Raw genomic sequence first — 19,444 nt, forward strand, 5'->3', positions numbered from 1 at the left:
CAGTACATGTAACGGGGAAGCAGTACGTTTCCTGACTTACCTTACTCTCTTACATTCTGACAATAAATTTATTTCATCATTCTCATGAATAATGAAATATTGTAACTTGCTCTTACCATTATGTCTAATGGGAAAAAAATAAATAAAAGGAAAGAAAAGAAAAAGGAGAAGGAAAAAAAAAAAAAGGAAAAAGAAAAAAGAAAAGCCACACTATAGAGTTTTCATCCCAACCCCAGCGTGTTTCAGCCTTCTCATTCCACTGGATTAGGGAAACCATAAAAAAAACAGATGGTCTATTCTTTTACAAATAACTACTCCTTAACACACTTAGTCAAGGTGTTACTAGGTCAAAGGCTTACCCACAGGGCTAACAATTGCAATTGCCTGATCTGCATAGCCTATCCTTTCTTTTAGGGAAGTTCGGGAGAGCCTACTCCTCTGGCAAGTCTTAATTAAGGTCATTTTCCCTAGAAGTCCTCAGTGCTGCCACAGACTAGAGTAACAGTGTGACTTACACAGCTGTGTGGCATATTCTGATTATTCTTACCTACAATTACATATACAATGACCTTCCTCTATATTAGACTATAACCTCTATGAGGTCAGGGACCATGTCTAATTTATCTCTCTAGGATTTCTTATATGGATAAAATGCATGTTTTATTTCTTTATAAAGAAATACCATGTCCAGGTTTTTTGATAGGGTTAATCATCAAAGATCTACAACCACAAAAGTAAAAATCCCATTTTCTTAATACAAACAAATGAAAATGAAATAAATACTTGCATCATGCTGACTATATTCTGGGGGGGGGGGGCGTGACATCAAATCAATTCCAAGAAAATATTTGGGTCTATAAGTTGAGCATATACAATATTAATTCTTTTCTAATTAATTTTACACCAATACTCTGTAATGGGAGCATTAGGGAATGAGTTGTCTCTTGTTATTTTCACTGCAAATGTTAAAAGGGAATCTACAATGCAAATATTCTTTCAGAACTCTGAACAAAGTCCAAATGTTTTCTTTGAGGGTGGGGTAGAGTGGAAATGCAGACAGAGTGTAAATACCAAGTAGTGAAAGCCTCTTTCTTGGCACTCGGTTATGGAGGCTCGAATGCATGGACATTAAGAAAGGAGAAGGGAGTTAGAAGTCAATTCACAGCAGGCAGATTGCTACTTATGTTTTTCAATTCATTCATGTGTGAAAGAATATCATATCATAAAATGAACCATTAGAAAGCTAGAGGATGGAGCATGCGGGAAATAAATTCCTGAACCAGGCCAAGAAGCAGATGTGTGTGTATGAATGTGTGTGTATGCATACAATTTGTGGAACCCAGAAATCTATTTGTTCTCTGTTCCCATATATGCTACACATATATTGTGTTTAGAACCACAAAAGTTCTGAAGATGTTCCTGGTGGGGTGATGTCATTCTAGACAGCCTATTTTAGCATCTCAAAGCAAAGAACCCATCTCTAACCTCCCATTTAGGCAAACATAGCTGAGTAGTAAGTACAATCTAGCAAACATATATTTGTCTGTGTTTGTTTTCCCATTATTACTTTTCTGGGCATTTCAGAACTGAAGTCAAAGTCAGCTTACAAAGACAATTCAGTGAACTGTCAATTTCGGGGGAAAAAAATTTAGTAAATCATTGTCACAATAACTAGGCAATACTCCAAGCCTTTAATCTCAAATGACCCCTGTACTTACCTCTGGGGCTTTGGACATTATAACCTTGCGTAAGGCAATTATCCTGGACCTTCAAGCTCTGCCTGTTTAGTCCTATTTAGGACTCTCTTCCTAATTACTCTATGTCTGGGTTTATAGTTTGTCTCTTATTCTTCTCCCAGCTTACCCTGAAACATTGTGCTGTACCTAGCTCCCATTTTCCTTTTTTCATATTCAGTGCATGGTTTTTTTTTTTTACATTGTTTGAACCATAACATCATCACTTCCTAATTGTGTGAACTGTTAAAATCAAACACAAACAGAGATCAGACTTGAAAATACCCTGAGCAGACAAAACCAGCTTAGTCATCCAGCAAAGCTTAATTTAGCTTATTTTGCAAGACATATGTGACTAACGTGACCTGAGTCACTTCTTGCTTATGCCTCTGAAAATCACAAACAAAACTTAAACAGTTCCCCAAAATTGATATGAAGTAACCATTCATCAATTCCCTTTCCTTTAAGAAAATTCTACATTGTAACCGCTCCCTGGAAAGAATAAACTGCCTGTGCAGTTTGTATGTTGCTTTAATTCAAATTAAAAAAACATTTTTTTTGAAGATTTTATTTATTTATTTGACAGAGATCACAAGCAGGCAGAGAAACAGGCAGAGAGAGAAGGGGAAGCAGGCTCCCCAATGAGCAGAGATGCCAACGTGGGGCTCGATCCCAGGACCCTGAGATCATGACCTGAGCCTAAGGTAGAAGCTTACACTGAGCCACCCAGGCGCCCCTGTAAGGTGCTTTATAACAATATCCCTCTGCACCTTATTCCATGTTTTGGTTTGTGCTCCCAGTTTGCAAAAGGTCTTTTGGATGTGCGCACGACAAAATTCTTTGAATTACTACTCAAGTTTTAATTTTTTTTTTTATTTACTTTGACAGAACTTACAAACATCAGTTAAGCCCTCTCAACCTCAATTTTTCCATTTGTAAAATTGGTATCATGCAAATTACTCCCTGTATAAAATCTAATATCAAAAAGGAAATTTGTGGTGGTGAATGACTGGCAAATCTGAATAATTTGCTCTCCTTCTCTATAGGCTTCATAGAGTGCTGTAACAGCACTACCTTAACCAGTCCTCATTTCCTCCTAGTTAATGACCACCCACCACCTGAGATTCTAACTGGTCCTACATGAGGTGTGGTAGGGATGAAGGGGGGGTGGGCGTAAGCAAGAGCAGACTTGGGACACAGACTCATATGTTCCAGTAAACATTCTGTTGAAAGTTAAGTAACCACAGGGTGAATCCACAAAATGTAGGAAGGAAAGAATAAACATGAAACCGACTTAAATTAAAGCAAAACACTGGAGATAATCAACTAAACCTAAAACTGATCCCTTAAAAAGGCTAAAAGATGGGAAAGCCTCTGCTAAATGTATCAAGGATGAAAGAGAGCACGAGCAAGAGCAGAACTGAACATTATTTAAAAAAAAAAAAAAAGACACTAAATAAATGGAGGACCTTTGTTACGAAGATTTCTAAACCTTTTGCTAATCATTTTTTAAAAGTATATTTTTGTAGAAATGTTTTATTCATTTTCTCTTATGTATACTGACTCAAAAATATCTTTAAAATCTGAATAGATCCATAGTCATTAAAGAAAACTAATAAAATCATCTCTCTCAAAAACAAAGAAAAAATAAATAACACTAAACCCAAATGTGTGAGAGGCCATAAATCCTATCAAGAAAATTTAAAATCTTTACTAACCTATTTCGTCCAGATTACTGTTATCAACTACAATTGAAAATGCAGATACAGAAATGCCAACATTAGTCATAGTGAATTATTTTAGAGGTGATGATTTGCATACACAAAAAAGTATTTAGCTTAATTCATTTTTACATTAAGTGGTTGACACTGTCTCTTGTCATAAGAGGCAGGCTTATTCATCCCAAAACAACAAAAATCACAGCGTCTTCTATTCCAGAAGGAAGTTGAGGGAAACATTATCTCGACTGTCATAGTAATTACATTTAAATAAATAATTTAAGAGAAGAAAAAGAAAGGGGATGGCATTATCTTCAGAGAAGGGAATACATGTCACTATATAATATACACAAAGCAATGTAGGAAATACAGGAAAAATGTGAGACCCTAAAAGGAGATGAATTTAAGAGAGAATTCCAGACAGTAGTTCTGACTTTTAAAAGGTAAGTAAGAGGGGTTCCTGGGTGGCTCAGTTGGTTAAGTGTCTGCCTCCAGTTCAGGTCATGATCCCAGGTCCTGGGATCAAGTGCTGCATCTGGCTCCTTGTTCAGTGGGGGGGGGGGGGGGGGGCAGGGGGAGTAGGGAGAATCTACTTCTCCCTCTCCCTGTGTCTCCCCACAAGCTTGTGTTTGCTCTCTTGCTTGCTCACTCCCTCTCTGAAATAAATAAAATGTTTTTTAAAAAATGGTAAGTAGGACTTTACAAGTAGGGAAAAGAAAATCTTTGGAAAAAGCATTTTGGAGAAATGGAACATCCTGAAGATAAGAGCTATGAAAAAGCACGGTGTTTGCAGTGTGAGTGAGAGGCACTTCCCATAACTGACTGATGCCTCAGATAGCTCCTTCATGATCACAACCCTATTGCTATGGATTTGATTATGCCCCACCTCCCAAATTCATGTGATGAGGCCCTAATTTTCAAGGTGACTACATGTGGCGATAGGTTTTTTTTTTTTTTTCTAAATATTTTATTTGTTTATTTGATAGACAAAGACAGCGAGAGAAGGAACACATGTAGGGGGAGAGGAACAGAGAGAAGCTGGCTTCCTGCCAAGCAAGGAGCCCAATGCAGGGCTGGATCCCACCTGGGATCATGACCTGAGCCAAAGGCAGATGCTTAACAACTGAGGCACCCAGGCGACCCATGGCAATTGGATTTTTAAGATGTAACTAAGATTGAATGAGATCATAAAGTGGGGCCCTAATCTGGTAGGATTAGTGTCTGTGTAAGAAGAGAGTTCAGAGCGCCCTCTCTCTCCACAATGAGACCACCATGGGTAGGCTGCTGTCTACTAGCTACTGAAAGCAACTTCAGATTGATACCAATACCATGCCAGCACCACGACTTTGGACTTCTCATCCTCTGGTACTGTAAGAAATAAATATGTTCTTAAGCAACCCAGTCTCTGGTATTATGGGATGGCAGCTGAGGCCCACTAATACGCCCATCAAAGCTCTACCGGGTAAAGAGATATGAGAGAGAACGCCAATGATCCTATGTTTGGGTGGTTCAGCAAGAAACAGCCATCAAGGAAAAGGAGATAGGAGGTGTGACCGGGTCCCCAGAATATCAAATCAGTAAGGATTCTTACCGATCCCATTTTCAGCTGCTTCATTTTACAGGAAAGGAAATTAAGATGCAGGTTTACCCAAAGTTCCATCGAAAGCTAATGACAAAGCTGTGGTAAGTGCTCAGATTTTCTCTGCATATACAGGGACCCATTCTTCCAGAGAGGATATTGCAGTGTAGTACTGTTTTTGCTGTGAAGAATGCTATTTTATTCTATACCCATATAAAATTCTGTCCTTATTCAGTGTTCCTGATACAGCTTGATGCCTTCATTCAAGCAGTTGATTAATTACCAAGAACTATCAAACTCTGCAGTGATATCCCCTAGGCAAAGGCTGCCTTTCTGCCTGAAGTGCCAATCTTGGTGAAGGTCTGAGACACCCCATGTTTTCTGACATTCTCAGCTGTGTAGACCCTCTGCCTGGGGCTGATTCGGTGGGAAGAGGGTTGAGTTTAACAAACAAGATGCTGCTTCCCCACCAGCAGGCCTGCTGCTGCTGTTGTGTGCAATCCTCCAAAGGCAAGAGCCTCCATATGCTCACCTACCACCGCCTCGGCATAGTATTAAACGCACGAACAAGTGAATGGGAGGAGCAGGAGCAAGACCATCTAAAGAACAGGGCAGGCACTAAGCCTCACTGGGCAACAGAGAAAGGCAAGTGCTCTACCATAAAAGACTGGAACACCTGGGCCCGCATGCTACCAACACAAGGACTGAGCTTCTGTTTCCATTACACCCTAAGCAATGCCAAAAGCAGTCCAAAACACAGCTTTGCAATCCAATCCAAATATCACTTTGTGAATATCAAACTCATGAAGACTTAAAATTAGTAATAAGGATACCATCCAATGGTGGCACGTGTATAAGAAGGTGCATTCAACTGACACATTTATGAACACATCCAACTTTGCCCCTAGAATTTGCACCCTTTGGAAACATTTATAAAGGGCCTTAAAAATGCCTATATCCTTTAGTTGGTAATTAAAAAAAAAAAATGTTAGGGATCTGGACATATAGGAACAAACCTGGAGGAAACAAAGATCTATTTATCAAATGACAGTCATGAAAATGTGCTGTATGTCCTGAGCAGACACGAAGATTACAACTGTTATCTTTCTTTATTCTCCATCGTATTTGTGCCAAGGCTAAGCTACATGTGGGCTGTTCTAAGCCAGTGATGGAGGACGGTGGGGTTACTAAGGAATTATATGAGATGAACTCCTTCAAGGACTGATTTTAGCTTGAGGACTTCCCAGTGGCTTGGCTAAAAGTTTTTCTTTTTTTTTTAATTTTTAAAATTTAGTTTAATTGAATTTTTAAAAGATTTTATTTATTGATCTATTTGATAGAGAGAGATCACAAGTAGGCAGAGAGGCAGGCGGGGGTGGGGGGGAAGCGGGCTCCCCACTGAGCAGAGAGCCCGATGCAGGGCTTGATCCCAGGACCCTGAGGTTATGATCTGAGCTGAGGGCAGAAGCTTAACCTACTGAGCCACTCAGGCGCCCCGAGGCTAAAACTTTTTTTTAAAACTGTGAGGCAGTCTGAGATTTTTCCTGACACCATTACTCTCCGGTCTCTCCTTACAGGAGTCAGATCTGCATTTTATTCTGAAGAGTCTACCCACCTTCTCCAACTCCCACCCCCAATCAATCTGTTGAAAGTCTAATCCTGTCCTGTTGCCCATTTCTCAGGAACCCAAACTAGTACATTTAAGAATACTCAAGAGCCAGTTTAAGACGGTGATGTATGGAGATCCAGCACTCACCTCCTCCCACAGACACACTAAATCTACAGCTACATGTGGAATAATTTCCTCCTAAAAAAAATCTTAAAAAAAAAAAAACCCCAGTGGAACAACTCCTTCACATCCGGGAAATGAGAATTAAAAAAAACAAAAAACAAAAAACATTGAAGCAGGTAGGAAATGTAGAGACACACTCTACCCAAACACTCCCTATCCTGCAAGGTGACTCATAATTGGAAGAGAACTCAAAACCTGGACCTTCTCCCCCAGGAGCAAAGGGTTCATACTCCAACATCAGACACCCTAACTTTTATACCTTCATCTGAGAGATGAGCCCCCAAAATATCTAGCTCTAAAAACTAGCAGGGCTGGCATCCAGGAGACCTGCAGGGCTAAAATCTGTATTAGCAAACAATGACTCAAGCAAGTCACTGAGAAATGACTCTCAAAGGGCTCTTGCAGACTTGCCGGCTCCAGGGCCCAGAGCAAAAGCAGTCCTTGACAGGCACCCAGACTTTATATGAAATAGGCTCAGTGCTACTTTTAAAGAACCAGACTGAGAGGTGGGGTGTGACGGGAATTTCTCCAGGGACCGAGTCTGGTAGACACTGTCCCTCAGTCTTGCTTGGGCGGCAGATGCCATCTTTGATACCCCCCCCCCCCTCACCACAGTGAGCTCCCACTTTACACTCTAGAGGCCAAATGCTGTATTCACACTTTCTCTCAGCCTTGCTGAAGCCAGAGGGTATCACCTTTTTCTTTTCTTTGATCTTTTTAATCTTTATTTTTTCTTTTTATTTCTTTTTTCAGCGGCTGCCATCTTTACACTGTCCCTCTGCCTCGCTCCCACTCACCAGTATCTCCCAAATGGGAGCTTCTATGCACACAACTGATGACCTACAGACCAGGTTTCACACCTTAATGCTGGACTGTGATGGCCAGGGGGGCCTGAGTTCCTGGGCCCCACAGAACTGTAACAATCAGGGAGACAGTTCTTGGCAGACTACCACTCCTGGGGCACTGCACAAATAAGCAGACCCCCAGTTGTACACCCCCAGATGTTCTGAGGAAGAGACCTGTTCGCTCATCCAGGAGCTGTGGTCTGAGGTTCTGGCTCTGGTTTGGCACCCTTCAAAGGGCCCACAGAGCTGCTCACTGGGAACAGAGGCTGGTGGACACAGTTTTTATGCTCCTCTCTCCTCACCCCTGCTCACTGATAATATGCATATCCGGCATTTTACTGCAAAAGTGGTAATACCTGTAATTTAAGTTAAATAATCATAGCAGTATGTCTCAAAATAAGTTGTATGAGATATACTTACTGTTTGTTATTTGACCTAAAATAAGTGGAAATATTCATAACACCTAAAAAGTTGAGGAAATGTGAAAAACATCATTGAATAAGTTTATTTAGTCTGTGAGAGGTTGTTGAGAGTCCTAAAATAATGTGCATCTTGAATCACTAAAAAGGGGATTTGACATACATTGATAATGGAACATTTCTTTTTTTTTTTTTTTAAGATTTATTTATTTATTTATTGGACAGAGAGATCACAAGTAGACAGAGAGGCAGGCAGAGAGAGAGAGAGAGAAGCAGACTCCCTGCTGAGCAGAGAGCCCGACGCGGGACTCGATCCCAGGACTCCGAGATCATGACCTGAGCCGAAGGCAGCGGCTTAACCCACTGAGCCACCCAGGCGCCCCGATAATGGAACATTTCTTAAAATATTCAGTCCACAATTTAATCAAAATCTGTATTAACTACTTAATATGAGTCCAGGGATGTCCTAGGTTTTTGTATTCCATGAAACATACTTTACAAAACAATGTTAAAGAAACATTTCATAAAAGCCAACATTCTTTTTATGTCTAGTAAGTATGTCATACTTACAGTAATAAATTTACTTTTTCATGTGTACGTAAGCACTTACAGATCAATTTATCAGTTTTATCCTTCTTCTCCTCACATTTTCCTCTCCTGATAATCCAGGTTCCTTGGATGTAGTAAGAACTTGGTAAATATTTCCTTCCATGGAGTGACCTAATTTTCATTCCTAACAGGTCTGATTTGTCATTGTAAAACCGACATTACAAAATAATAAAGTGATCCAGGAGACACAGCATTCTTAGGAGATGCGATACCCCTTCCAACCCTTCATGTAGTTTCTTACTTACCTGGTGATTGGTAAAAGCACAGACTGCCAAGTTGCAGGGAGATCAAGAGTCTTCTGCTGGCATTGCACAATAAATCTCACAAAAGCTTTAAATATGTACCTGGTGTTAATAAAGACATACATGATTTAAATAAAGCCCATAGTTTACATAGATATATCAGAAAATCCACGCAGTAGCGGATCATGAAATATTTGCTTTGGCAGGTCAGAATTACAAATGGTAATCCATGAAAAGCAAGGGCACGCTAAAGTGGTACTCTATGAATGCAACTTCCATATTGACTTTCAATACCTATTCATTTTGGCTTCCTTTCTTTATACATCTATCATTTATACTGTTTACATAACTGAACCGAGACGCACTCTAGAAAGCACAGATTAACATTGCCTCTGTTACCCAGATCACTGTACCTTTAACCCATTTAAAACTTGAATGTGTGAAAATAAATTCAACAGCACCAAACACTTTCCTATTAAAGGGATTTAATTACTGCAGCAATATGGTATTTATTTGTCCCAGTAACCATTAGGAGATAATAGATATTTCTTTTGCTAACATAGCATGAACACACTGAATAAATGGCATTTAGAAAGTAATTAACATCATTTCCACACTTAATGTCTTTTCACATATCATGAATATCACGCCTCTTGATCTGCCCTCATGATGTGTGACATCCTTATTTTATAACAGACGTACCATTGCTTCACAACTATCTTCTGTTATCACACGTTTACAGTTCAAATTATTCATATCACAAATGCAGAGGCATGAGACAGGGCTACAGAAAGAACTATTTATGACAGTATACCATGGAGGTTATAAATCAATCCCATCACATTTTTATTTAAGACCCAGGAATGCCATTGTGGCCGGGAATCAGATTAATTTACCCCTCAATTTTGATATTTATTTTTAAACAAACAATATCACCATTATGAAAAACTAGTCATTTCTCAATTTCATATCCAATTTCACATGTTGCTGTCTTGTTCCTTTTAAATAATTTACAAGAATTCTATTTTCTTCTAATAACAGAACCTGCAATTTTCCCTGTTTGATAAAATCATTCAATATTAACCATTTTTGGCCAGGGATCTTTTAATTACCTTCTGTTCTTTTAATAATTTATTTTCTACTTGAATCTTTTGGTCATAGCTGAAACAGAAACTGAACTTGCCTTGCTCTACAAATTCCTAATAATCTATAAACAGTTGGCCAAAGCTCTACTCATGGAAGTTCTATTTCAATTGCCACATTGGTTTTCTGTATTACACATATGTGTTTCTTCACTGTGTTTCTTCACTCATTTAGAAACTGTGGGCAACTACTCTGAATCTGTTGGTGGTAGGTGCCTGATACAATGTAGTAAACAAAACACACGAGCTTCCTACCCTCTTGAGGCTTATATTTGGGAGATATAAAAATATAATTATAATTTGGAATAAATTCACAGGAAAAAAAAAAATCAGAGCATGAAAAGAAACAAGTGTGGCCTGTTTAGATTAAAGTGGTAAGGTGCAACTTCTCCAAGCTGGTAACATCCCAAAGAGAACAGTGTAAATGCCTGGGGTCAAAAAGAGTGTGTTGTCTTCAGAGTGTGAAGGAGCCCAGTGTGCTCTGAGAGCTGTGAATAAGGAACACAGAGGCAAGAAATTAAGCTGAAGAGGGAGCAGAGGCCAGAACACAAGGATCTTACAAGGTCCACCATAGTTTAAAGGAATTATGCAGAAGCCTTTGTTTTCCAACCCTCTGAATTATGTTCTGTCCCTTGCTGCTTTACCATTGTTACTCCTGGGCTAAGTGCTGTTTGTGAATGAATTCTAACCAGCATTCTATCCGTGTGAACACTATGATTTGGAGATAAGAATGTTATTACAATAGGGGGTAATCTTGTGGGATACTTGACGCTCTGTCCTTCATGTTAACCCAAGGTATGTCAGAAATACTGTAGCTATAGCATAGCCACTTCTCTTTCCACTTAAAAAGAAAATGATAATATTTGCCTTGGAAAAATGTTTATTAATGTAGTAATTTAACATTTAAGAATCTTATACTTTGGTGTCTACACACGCATCCATGTACATATGTATAATTCTTATGTGGGGAATAGACAGACATGTTGGTATAAATAGGTTGCCGTGAAGATAAATTAAGATTATCTTAATTTAAGATTACATATGTATCTTTATACATATCTTTTTGTATCTTTATTTGTATCTTATTCGTCTCTTACATAAGGCAGTAAATTCGTTTTATTTCTCCTTCAGCCATACAAAAATGGATTATATCAAATTAGTATCAAGTCTCACAAGTAACATTCTTTTATGCATAGGAGATTTTTATACCAGCCTTGTGAACAACCATTTTTTCCTTGACTATCATCTAAGGCAATGGTTCTCAACTTTGGCTGCTCAAGAGAACCACCTGGAGAGCTTTTAAAATCCCTATGACCAGGCCTCTCCTGAGATCAATCAAATCATAATCTTAAGGGAAGGGACTCTGATATGTCTATTTTGAAAGCTCCCCAGGTGCTTTCAGTGGGCAGACAAGGTTGAGAACCCCTGTTCCAGGGTACTTGGTATGGTGATGCAGGGTTATCCCTAAAAGAAAAAAATGCATAGACGTGGCTTTTCAAAAAATGTATTTTCCTTTAGAAATCCTACTCTGCTTTTAAATCCCAAAAGAACTGGCTGCTGTGTTGTGTAACCTTCCTATTTGAGATAGCCTTTACTAGTTAATGTACTCTGTGCAAACCTTTATTATAGCCTTTATAGAAATAGTCATCTGTAATGGAAGGGAAAAATGAAATACTGCATTCCTTCTTCTAGAAGGTAAGTTCCTTGAAGGCAGGGAGGTAGATGGCTGGGTGGATAGATGGATGGAGGATGTATGGATATAAAATCAGTACAAGCAAATGTCAAGTCTGACATTCTCTGGGAACTAAGTGGAATTTTCATGTAGTAAACATATAAATCCATACATGTTCTTAAAATGATAATGAAAAAACTTCATCTCTTAAACATAATGGTGCTCCATAAATGTTTGACGATAATTTTTATGCCATCAGTAGAGTTTGAAACATTTTGTTGCATATTAAACCCTAGGAATTATAACATATTCGTTGTTTCAGAATAATGGTCAGGACAGGGAAAACAGGCTTCATAATATAATCATAATTATACAATGGAATATTACCCAGTCAAAAAAGAATGAAATCTTGACATTTGAAATGACATGGTTTGAGCTAGAGAGTATCATGCTAAGCGAAATAGGTCAGTCAGAGAAAGACAAATACCATATGATTTCACTCATAGGTGGAATTTAAGAAACAAATGAGCAAAGCGGAAAAAAAAGAAAGAGGGCGGGAAACCAAGAAAGAGACTCTTAACTATAGAGAACACACTGTTGGTTACCATTGGGGAGGAGGAAGGGAGGACTAGGTGATGGGAATTAAGGCATGCGTTAGTCATGAGGAGCACTGGCTGTTGTATGGGAAGTGCTGAATCCCTATATAGGACACAGGAAACTAATGTAACACTGTACATTAACTACCTAATTCAAAGAAAAACTTTAAAAAAGAGAGGCTGGAGGGATGTCTGGGTGGCTCAGTCAGTTGAGTGTCTGCCTTCGGCTCAGGTCATGATCTTGGGGTTCTCGGATGGAGTACCCCATTGGGCTCCTTGCTCGGTGGGGAGTCTACTTCTCCCTCTGCTTGTGCTCTGTCTCTCACAAATAAAAAAATAATAATAAAATCTTTAAAAAAAAAAAAACAAAACAAAACAGAGACTGGAGAAAGTAAGGGTGACTTTTTAAGAGAAATGGTGTGTGTAGTTTAACCAGGAAATATAGACTCCAGTTTGGAGTCTGACAAACACTTTCTGGTGATTTTCTCTTTCTGCATCTCAGTTTCCTCCTCTATGTTTATGCTTTTATAAGACTTGTAATTGAAGTCCTAAAATAATATTTTCTACATCTTAGAAAACTTTATTAGTATTGTTTTTGTGCAACTGTATTTGGGTGACAACAGCTGAAAGTCAATGACCAAACCTCCTTCCCCAGGTATTTTGTCATTGATGACTCAGAAAAAAGGCTGAGAAAGACTGTGCATTGAAGTTTGTACCCGGAAGCAAAGACACAGAGGAGGCAAGTGGGAAATGCCAATAGCAACACCCTTAAAGAATTCCATTCACCCTGTCAGCACTGTGAAGACTTCAAGATTCTGAAGATCTAGAAATATCACTAAGATTTAAAAGAAAAGAAGTTGCAAAGGCATCATGAATCTACATGCATGGATCTGTTATTATTATTATTTTTTAACAAATAGTTTATATGCAGTGGTACCTGCCTACTGAGCACTTGTTATTTGGCTACTTCAACTGAGAGACTAAATTTTTAATTTCATGTAATTTTAATTCAATTAAGATATCTACACATAGCTAGTCCTGCGGTATTGGGGAATGCAGGATTAGATTCTAGCCTCCATAGGAACTCCTCTGGGGATGGAGAGGTCACTGCAGAGGAAACACTCACTCCATTGCTGGACACCTGGAGTCATCTTCCTTGCTTTGAAAGCCAAAATGTGTCTTCTCATAGTTACCTCAAATTACTTTTAACATTATCCTCTGGAACCACATAAAGAAAGCCATTACTTCTTTGATGTTACAGCTCTCCAAATTCATTTCTTAATCTAGCATTTTATTCTACAGTACAAGTAGTCTCTTTTTCATCAAACCTTGCTCAAGATCTATGCTCTGGTCTAGTCTAGTAGATTCCAGCTTCTAACCAGGTGGATGTGGATTGAAAACCCAGTTGATCCATTTGCTTAAAATACATTCTTGGAAACTGAAACCCCTTTTGTACAATAGAGATAATATTTATAACTATCTCACATTTTATTAAGGAATAATAAATATACCATCATACTGACTGGTATGTAGCAGGTAGGGGAATTTTAGCTCTGTCCTACTTATAGTAGTTTCTATTTCTGTCTCACTGGCTTCTAACCCTCTTAAAGTCTGATATACAAGTTTGAATTCACTGTTCTCTATGTACTTTTATAAGAATTTGACCATAGGCATAAATGATAACTTTCTAAATATTTGACCTCATACATCGACATTATTTTAGGAAAAGGATTTGACTGTTCTTTTCCCAGTGAAAGAGACAAAGGGAATTGCCTTGGTCACAAGTTTGTTTCTAAACTTTCACTGAGAAAAGCCATCACAGGATTTATTGAAGTCATCTTGTCTAACGCTTTCTTGAGTTACTTGTTGTTCCTGGCTGCAATAATTTGTTATCTACAGGATTCCCAATGTTACTGTGGGGGAAAGAAAGCCGTTTTCTATCAATACACCACAGACAGCTTATTCACTTGCCCCCCAGAAATTGTTCATTACTTTTAAGAGGAGAGAATGGCTGACAAATGGTTAGGTTTCCACAGATGGTCTTTTAAAACTACGAACTGCTCCACCTCGACATAAAACTACACATCAAAAAAGGGAACAATGGAATTCTTTTGAAGTGAAGGACAAGCATGTACTTTAAGCAACATATGTGAAAACACTCCTAAGTTTCATCATGTTCAGCAGGTAGAGATAGGTACACTGATGATCAGTTGATAGCTAGGCAGACCATCATAGTATTTACGTGAGGAGGTATGGTATACTCCCCAAAACAATGCTTGAGTTTTCTAATTTATACAAATAGAAACCGGGGGACGTGTGTGCCAATGGCTAAGGAAGGTGTGGGCCTATAATGGAAAGAAAATAAAGATATTTTTCTCTACCAAATTACCTTTGCACTTTTGTGCAAAATTAATTGAGCAAATATTTATGACTCTGTATCTGGACACTAGTATGTGCCATGGATCTATCTTGACACTAATACCACCTCTTGTTCACTCCTGTCACTTTATACCATACCTCCAACTGAAGAACTAGTAAGGCCCCCAAATTTGTTGTTCTTATTTGAATTTGGGCTCCACAGTCGAGGTTATTTGCACTTCTGTATGAAATTTAGAAACAGCTTTTCATTTTCTTCAAAAACACTACTGGGGTTTTGACTGAAAGTGTGCTGACTCTGCAGTTAGTTTAAGGACAATTGACATATTATTAATATTGAGTCTTCTGATCTGTGAATATGGTATCTTGTACTGAGTTGCTTTTTTCTCTCTCAAAAATGTTCTGTAGCGTTCAATGTACTAGAACTGCATGTGATTTGTCAGTTTCATTGCTGAACATTTCATATATCTAATGTGACTGCAAAGGCAAATGTTATTTTAAATGACTGATATTCCTTTACCAGTATAAGGACATACAGTTGATTTTTGTATATTTATCTTATAGACTACAATGTTGCTAACATTCACTAATTAGTCCTAGAATTTGCTTTTTATAGATTCCTTGGAATTTTCTCCTTAGATAATTATGCTAATTAAAAACATGTATATTTCTTCCTTTCTAGTCTTTAAGATTTTTATATTTTTTATCTTATTCTACTGACTGGAATCTGAGTACAGTGTTAAATACAAGTGGTGAGAATGTTCAATCTTGCTCTGTTGCTGTTCTTAGAACCAAAGCATTCAGTCCTTCACTATTAAAGTATGAAGTTATCTGTAGGTAGTTTTTAGTATGTGCTTTATCTGGTTCAAGAGATTCCTTATTATTCCTAGTTTATTGAAATGTTGTCAGAAATAGATGTTAGATTTTGTCAAATGTTTTTTTGCATCAGTTGAGGTGACTATATGGTTTAATTTTTGTCTCCTTTATTGACTTATTAGCTATATTTCTGCTTCATTTTATTTTACTGTTTGGCTTGGGGCTTATAATATATATATATATATATTTAAATCATCTAGTTCTAACTTTTAGTACAAGTACACCACTTCATATCCAGTATAAGGACTTCATATCCAGTGTAAGGACAAGAATATATCCAATTCTCTGCTGTCCCTCTTAAGCTTTATACTACTGTTGTCAAACATATTAGGACATAATATGTTATAAACACCATGCAATATTACTACTAGTTTTGCTTTAAAGAGTCAATTATCCTTTAAATAAACTTAAATAGTGAAAAAATTTTTTAAAGCTTAAATGATAAGAAAAAGTCTCATTATTTACCCACATAGTTCTCATCTCTTACATTCTTCATTTATTGTGTATATCCAGATTACCATCTGATATCACATCTGTCTACCTGAAGGATATGGTATACTTTATCTTTCTCTTGCAGAGTAGGGCTGCTTGTAATAATTTTTTTCTAGGTCTGAAATGTCTTAGTTTATTTTAATTTCTTAAATGTATTTTCACAGGCTATAGAATTTTAGGGTGGTAAAATTTTGTGGTAAAATTTTTTTGACCTGCACTATTTCTAGCAAGCAGTGTGCTATTATTCTTCTCTTTGTTTCTCTCTAGGTATTGTGTCTCTTTTCTCTGGTTTTCCCTTTATGTGTTTACCTGTTTGAAGCAATATGGTCACAATGTGCATTTGTGTGGTTCTCTTCATGTTTCATATTTCATTGATTACCTTTAAACTGTGGATTTATAGTTTTGATCAAATCTCAAATTTTTTCAGCCACTAGTTCTGCACTTTTTAAAATGTTTTCCTGCCATTTCCTCTTCTCCAGTAATACCAAGTGTACAAACAGTACAACATGTGAGGTTGTCCCACAGCTCACTGATCCTCTCAGCTCATTTAGATAATTTCTAGTCCTATGTCTTTAATTTCAGTAATTTTTTTCCTGCAATGTCTAATCTGCCCTTAAGCCATTCCTTGTATTTTCAATTCAGATATTTTAATTTTCACCTTTAGAAGTTTTGTGTCATTTTATATCTATCTATCTATCTATTTCCTCTATCTTCTTAAACATATGAAATATAGTTATGTTAATTGGTTTCACATCTTTTTCTGTGAAATATATCATCTGTCATTTCTGGGTCAGTTGTAATTAAATTTTCTCCTCATCATGAGTTACAGTTTCTTTACAATTTCTTGATACTTTCTTGATATTTTTAAAGCCTGGAAATTTTCACTGGATTCCAAACACTATATATTTTACTTTTGCGATATGGTAGATATCACTGTATTTCTAAAAATAGAAAAAAAATTGTCTGGGATGCAGTTAAGATAAGGGAAACTGCACAGCTATATACAGAAGAATGAAAATGGACCATTCTCTTACACCATACACAAAGATAAACTTTAAATGAATGAATGACCTCAATGTGAGACAGGAATCCATCAAAATCGTAAAGAAGAACATGGCAGTAACCTATTTGACATCAGCCATGGCAACTTCTTTCAAGACACATCTCCAAAGGCAAGGGAAACAAAAGCAAAAATGAACTCGTGGGACTTCATCAAGATAAAAAGCTTTTGCACAGGAAAAAAAACAGTCAACAAAACAAAGAGACAACCCACAAAATGGGAGAAGATATTTGCAAATGACACTATAGACAAAGGGCTGATGTACAAGATCTATAAAGGACTTCTCAAACTCAAAACCCAAAAAGCAGATAATCAAGTCAAAAAATGAGCAGAAGACATCAGCAGACACTTCTTCAAAGACCACATACAAATGGTTAACAGACACATGAAAAAGTATTCATCATGATTAGCCATCAGGGAAATTCAAATCAAAACCACAATGAGATTCCACTTTATACCAGTTAGAATGGCAAAAATTGACAAGTCAAGGAACAACAAATGTTGGAGAAGCTGTGGAGATAGGGGAACGCTCTTACACTGCTGATAGGAATGCAAATTAGTGTAGCCACTTTGGAAAACAGCATGGAGGTTCCTCAAAAAATTAAAATGAAAGCTACCCTATGATCCAACAATTGCACTACTGGGTATTTACCCCAAAGATACAGATATAGTGAAAAGAAGGGCCATATGCACCCCAATGTCCATAGCAGCAATGTTTACAATAGCCAAAATGTGGAGAGAGCCAAAAAGCCCTTCAACAGATGAATGGATAAAGAAAATGTGGTCGATATACACAATGGAATATTACTCAGCCACCATTAAGGATGAATACCCAACTTTTGCATCAACATCGATGGGATGGAAGGATATCATGCTAAGTGAAATAAGTCAAACAGAGAAAGTCAATTATCATATGGTTTCACTTATTTGAGGAACACAGGAATAGCATGGAGGACATTAGGAGAAGGGAAAAATGAAGGGGGAGAAATTGGATTGGGAGACGAACCACGAGAGACTGTGGACACTGGAAAACAAATGGAGGGGTTTAGAAGGGAGGGGTGTGGGGGGATGGGTGAACCTGATGATGGATATTAAAGAGGGCAGAGATTGCTTAGACTACTCTGTGTTACATGCAACAATGAGTCAAGGAACATTAGTGAAAAACTAATGATATACTGTATGGTGACTAACATAGCACAATTTTAAAAAAAAGATACAGGGAAACCGTTTTATCCTATAAGGTGCTGATTTTAAACTTTGTTGGGATTACAAAATCATTTGTTCTAGAATTAATTTTCTTTATTAACTGAGTCAAAACCCTTCTGAGTATGTTTCCCAATACACCACACTTATAAGGGATTCCACTCTGTCTTGTAGGAATAGGAGATATTTCTATCTTTGTGTGAGCTTCAAGGATATTTTCTTCTAATACTTTCATGTTATTCTTTCCATGGTCTTGCACAATTTCTACACAGGCATTTATTGCTCACTATTTGGTAAGACTTGAGGGAGATATTATCTGCAAATATTCACCATTCTCTCTAAGTGTAGCTATTTCTTCTCTAGTATTTTCTGTGTATTCTAGTCATCTTGGCCTCCCTAGCTTTTCTGCTTCATTTCTTCATGTTAGGGATTTCTCTGTGTTCTCCCTGGGTTCTCCTCTGAGACACAGCCTAGACAGTCATCTCAGTTAGTAAACTGAGGCAATTGTAAGACTCAGTTTGTTTGTCTTCCAATACTCAATGAACATGACATTGTTCTTCATTGCCCCCCCTTTTTTTGAGGAATAACTTTTAACTTATGTTTAATATTAAGCCAACGTCCAGCCTGGAGATACATTCAGCAATATTTGGGGATCCCTCTCTTTCAGATATTAAAAGATGAGACTAATAGTTTCAAAGGGAATATTTAATTAAAAGATATTATATATTTCCAAATAGCTTATTGATTTCCAAGCCCATGAGCTATTCCTACATATCCATATGACATTTAATATTATTACTATTACATTATGAATTATTTTTCAACTTCACAGGGGCATAATTGACAAAAATATAAACATTTAATATATACAACATGATATTTTTATATAGTTATACATTGCACAGTGATCAGCATCATCAATCTAATTAGCATAACCATCATCTCTAATCTTATGTAATTGTTTTATGTTCTTTAGTTTTATCTAAATATATGTAATCTGGTTGCTTTTTACTTGGGATATAGTAAATTGGATTCGTATTACTCCAACTTGTTCAGAAGAGAAGTACTTATAGTTTTCATAGAAAGAACA

Source organism: Mustela lutreola, chromosome 16 (genome assembly GCF_030435805.1).
Source record: "Mustela lutreola isolate mMusLut2 chromosome 16, mMusLut2.pri, whole genome shotgun sequence".
NCBI classification, from domain to species: Eukaryota; Metazoa; Chordata; class Mammalia; order Carnivora; family Mustelidae; genus Mustela; species Mustela lutreola.